Source organism: Protopterus annectens, chromosome 15.part0 (assembly GCF_019279795.1).
Source record: "Protopterus annectens isolate FY-2018-M chromosome 15.part0, PAN1.0, whole genome shotgun sequence".
Classification (NCBI taxonomy): domain Eukaryota; kingdom Metazoa; phylum Chordata; order Ceratodontiformes; family Protopteridae; genus Protopterus; species Protopterus annectens.
The window spans coordinates 808,195,544-808,201,543 of NC_056749.1; positions in this window are offsets into that span (position 1 = coordinate 808,195,544).

Sequence of the window (6,000 nt, forward strand, 5' to 3'; positions counted from 1 at the left end):
GTGTTACCTATACAGCCATGTATCTAGTGATTGGTGTTACCTATACAGCCATGTATCTAGTGATTGGTGTTACCTATACAGCCATGTATCTAGTGATTGGTGTTACCTATACAGCCATGTATCTAGTGATTGGTGTTACCTATACAGCCATGTATCTAGTGATTGGTGTTACCTATACAGCCATGTATCTAGTGATTGGTGTTACCTATACAGCCATGTATCTAGTGATTGGTGTTACCTATACAGCCATGTATCTAGTGATTGGTGTTACCTATACAGCCATGTATCTAGTGATTGGTGTTACCTATACAGCCATGTATCTAGTGATTGGTGTTACCTATACAGCCATGTATCTAGTGATTGGTGTTACCTATACAGCCATGTATCTAGTGATTGGTGTTACCTCTACATACATGTATCTAGTGATTGGTGTTACCTATACAGCCATGTATCTAGTGATTGGTGTTACCTATACAGCCATGTATCTAGTGATTGGTGTTACCTATACATACATGTATCTAGTGATTGGTGTTACCTATACAGCCATGTATCTAGTGATTGGTGTTACCTATACAGCCATGTATCTAGTGATTGGTGTTACCTATACAGCCATGTATCTAGTGATTGGTGTTACCTATACAGCCATGTATCTAGTGATTGGTGTTACCTATACAGCCATGTATCTAGTGATTGGTGTTACCTATACAGCCATGTATCTAGTGATTGGTGTTACCTATACAGCCATGTATCTAGTGATTGGTGTTACCTATACAGCCATGTATCTAGTGATTGGTGTTACCTATACAGCCATGTATCTAGTGATTGGTGTTACCTATACAGCCATGTATCTAGTGATTGGTGTTACCTATACAGCCATGTATCTAGTGATTGGTGTTACCTATACAGCCATGTATCTAGTGATTGGTGTTACCTATACAGCCATGTATCTAGTGATTGGTGTTACCTATACAGCCATGTATCTAGTGATTGGTGTTACCTATACAGCCATGTATCTAGTGATTGGTGTTACCTATACAGCCATGTATCTAGTGATTGGTGTTACCTATACAGCCATGTATCTAGTGATTGGTGTTACCTATACAGCCATGTATCTAGTGATTGGTGTTACCTATACAGCCATGTATCTAGTGATTGGTGTTACCTATACAGCCATGTATCTAGTGATTGGTGTTACCTATACAGCCATGTATCTAGTGATTGGTGTTACCTATACAGCCATGTATCTAGTGATTGGTGTTACCTATACAGCCATGTATCTAGTGATTGGTGTTACCTATACAGCCATGTATCTAGTGATTGGTGTTACCTATACAGCCATGTATCTAGTGATTGGTGTTACCTATACAGCCATGTATCTAGTGATTGGTGTTACCTATACAGCCATGTATCTAGTGATTGGTGTTACCTATACAGCCATGTATCTAGTGATTGGTGTTACCTATACAGCCATGTATCTAGTGATTGGTGTTACCTATACAGCCATGTATCTAGTGATTGGTGTTACCTATACAGCCATGTATCTAGTGATTGGTGTTACCTATACAGCCATGTATCTAGTGATTGGTGTTACCTATACAGCCATGTATCTAGTGATTGGTGTTACCTATACAGCCATGTATCTAGTGATTGGTGTTACCTATACAGCCATGTATCTAGTGATTGGTGTTACCTATACAGCCATGTATCTAGTGATTGGTGTTACCTATACAGCCATGTATCTAGTGATTGGTGTTACCTATACAGCCATGTATCTAGTGATTGGTGTTACCTATACAGCCATGTATCTAGTGATTGGTGTTACCTATACAGCCATGTATCTAGTGATTGGTGTTACCTATACAGCCATGTATCTAGTGATTGGTGTTACCTATACAGCCATGTATCTAGTGATTGGTGTTACCTATACAGCCATGTATCTAGTGATTGGTGTTACCTATACAGCCATGTATCTAGTGATTGGTGTTACCTATACAGCCATGTATCTAGTGATTGGTGTTACCTATACAGCCATGTATCTAGTGATTGGTGTTACCTATACAGCCATGTATCTAGTGATTGGTGTTACCTATACAGCCATGTATCTAGTGATTGGTGTTACCTATACAGCCATGTATCTAGTGATTGGTGTTACCTATACAGCCATGTATCTAGTGATTGGTGTTACCTATACAGCCATGTATCTAGTGATTGGTGTTACCTATACAGCCATGTATCTAGTGATTGGTGTTACCTATACAGCCATGTATCTAGTGATTGGTGTTACCTATACAGCCATGTATCTAGTGATTGGTGTTACCTATACAGCCATGTATCTAGTGATTGGTGTTACCTATACAGCCATGTATCTAGTGATTGGTGTTACCTATACAGCCATGTATCTAGTGATTGGTGTTACCTATACAGCCATGTATCTAGTGATTGGTGTTACCTATACAGCCATGTATCTAGTGATTGGTGTTACCTATACAGCCATGTATCTAGTGATTGGTGTTACCTATACAGCCATGTATCTAGTGATTGGTGTTACCTATACAGCCATGTATCTAGTGATTGGTGTTACCTATACAGCCATGTATCTAGTGATTGGTGTTACCTATACAGCCATGTATCTAGTGATTGGTGTTACCTATACAGCCATGTATCTAGTGATTGGTGTTACCTATACAGCCATGTATCTAGTGATTGGTGTTACCTATACAGCCATGTATCTAGTGATTGGTGTTACCTATACAGCCATGTATCTAGTGATTGGTGTTACCTATACAGCCATGTATCTAGTGATTGGTGTTACCTATACAGCCATGTATCTAGTGATTGGTGTTACCTATACAGCCATGTATCTAGTGATTGGTGTTACCTATACAGCCATGTATCTAGTGATTGGTGTTACCTATACAGCCATGTATCTAGTGATTGGTGTTACCTATACAGCCATGTATCTAGTGATTGGTGTTACCTATACAGCCATGTATCTAGTGATTGGTGTTACCTATACAGCCATGTATCTAGTGATTGGTGTTACCTATACAGCCATGTATCTAGTGATTGGTGTTACCTATACAGCCATGTATCTAGTGATTGGTGTTACCTATACAGCCATGTATCTAGTGATTGGTGTTACCTATACAGCCATGTATCTAGTGATTGGTGTTACCTATACAGCCATGTATCTAGTGATTGGTGTTACCTATACAGCCATGTATCTAGTGATTGGTGTTACCTATACAGCCATGTATCTAGTGATTGGTGTTACCTATACAGCCATGTATCTAGTGATTGGTGTTACCTATACAGCCATGTATCTAGTGATTGGTGTTACCTATACAGCCATGTATCTAGTGATTGGTGTTACCTATACAGCCATGTATCTAGTGATTGGTGTTACCTATACAGCCATGTATCTAGTGATTGGTGTTACCTATACAGCCATGTATCTAGTGATTGGTGTTACCTATACAGCCATGTATCTAGTGATTGGTGTTACCTATACAGCCATGTATCTAGTGATTGGTGTTACCTATACAGCCATGTATCTAGTGATTGGTGTTACCTATACAGCCATGTATCTAGTGATTGGTGTTACCTATACAGCCATGTATCTAGTGATTGGTGTTACCTATACAGCCATGTATCTAGTGATTGGTGTTACCTATACAGCCATGTATCTAGTGATTGGTGTTACCTATACAGCCATGTATCTAGTGATTGGTGTTACCTATACAGCCATGTATCTAGTGATTGGTGTTACCTATACAGCCATGTATCTAGTGATTGGTGTTACCTATACAGCCATGTATCTAGTGATTGGTGTTACCTATACAGCCATGTATCTAGTGATTGGTGTTACCTATACAGCCATGTATCTAGTGATTGGTGTTACCTATACAGCCATGTATCTAGTGATTGGTGTTACCTATACAGCCATGTATCTAGTGATTGGTGTTACCTATACAGCCATGTATCTAGTGATTGGTGTTACCTATACAGCCATGTATCTAGTGATTGGTGTTACCTATACAGCCATGTATCTAGTGATTGGTGTTACCTATACAGCCATGTATCTAGTGATTGGTGTTACCTATACAGCCATGTATCTAGTGATTGGTGTTACCTATACAGCCATGTATCTAGTGATTGGTGTTACCTATACAGCCATGTATCTAGTGATTGGTGTTACCTATACAGCCATGTATCTAGTGATTGGTGTTACCTATACAGCCATGTATCTAGTGATTGGTGTTACCTATACAGCCATGTATCTAGTGATTGGTGTTACCTATACAGCCATGTATCTAGTGATTGGTGTTACCTATACAGCCATGTATCTAGTGATTGGTGTTACCTATACAGCCATGTATCTAGTGATTGGTGTTACCTATACAGCCATGTATCTAGTGATTGGTGTTACCTATACAGCCATGTATCTAGTGATTGGTGTTACCTATACAGCCATGTATCTAGTGATTGGTGTTACCTATACAGCCATGTATCTAGTGATTGGTGTTACCTATACATACATGTATCTAGTGATTGGTGTTACCTATACAGCCATGTATCTAGTGATTGGTGTTACCTATACAGCCATGTATCTAGTGATTGGTGTTACCTATACAGCCATGTATCTAGTGATTGGTGTTACCTATACAGCCATGTATCTAGTGATTGGTGTTACCTATACAGCCATGTATCTAGTGATTGGTGTTACCTATACAGCCATGTATCTAGTGATTGGTGTTACCTATACAGCCATGTATCTAGTGATTGGTGTTACCTATACAGCCATGTATCTAGTGATTGGTGTTACCTATACAGCCATGTATCTAGTGATTGGTGTTACCTATACAGCCATGTATCTAGTGATTGGTGTTACCTATACAGCCATGTATCTAGTGATTGGTGTTACCTATACAGCCATGTATCTAGTGATTGGTGTTACCTATACAGCCATGTATCTAGTGATTGGTGTTACCTATACAGCCATGTATCTAGTGATTGGTGTTACCTATACAGCCATGTATCTAGTGATTGGTGTTACCTATACAGCCATGTATCTAGTGATTGGTGTTACCTATACAGCCATGTATCTAGTGATTGGTGTTACCTATACAGCCATGTATCTAGTGATTGGTGTTACCTATACAGCCATGTATCTAGTGATTGGTGTTACCTATACAGCCATGTATCTAGTGATTGGTGTTACCTATACAGCCATGTATCTAGTGATTGGTGTTACCTATACAGCCATGTATCTAGTGATTGGTGTTACCTATACAGCCATGTATCTAGTGATTGGTGTTACCTATACAGCCATGTATCTAGTGATTGGTGTTACCTATACAGCCATGTATCTAGTGATTGGTGTTACCTATACAGCCATGTATCTAGTGATTGGTGTTACCTATACAGCCATGTATCTAGTGATTGGTGTTACCTATACAGCCATGTATCTAGTGATTGGTGTTACCTATACAGCCATGTATCTAGTGATTGGTGTTACCTATACAGCCATGTATCTAGTGATTGGTGTTACCTATACAGCCATGTATCTAGTGATTGGTGTTACCTATACAGCCATGTATCTAGTGATTGGTGTTACCTATACAGCCATGTATCTAGTGATTGGTGTTACCTATACAGCCATGTATCTAGTGATTGGTGTTACCTATACAGCCATGTATCTAGTGATTGGTGTTACCTATACAGCCATGTATCTAGTGATTGGTGTTACCTATACAGCCATGTATCTAGTGATTGGTGTTACCTATACAGCCATGTATCTAGTGATTGGTGTTACCTATACAGCCATGTATCTAGTGATTGGTGTTACCTATACAGCCATGTATCTAGTGATTGGTGTTACCTATACAGCCATGTATCTAGTGATTGGTGTTACCTATACAGCCATGTATCTAGTGATTGTTGTTACCTATACAGCCATGTATCAAGTGATTGGTGTTTTTTTTAAACCTTTTTTACAAA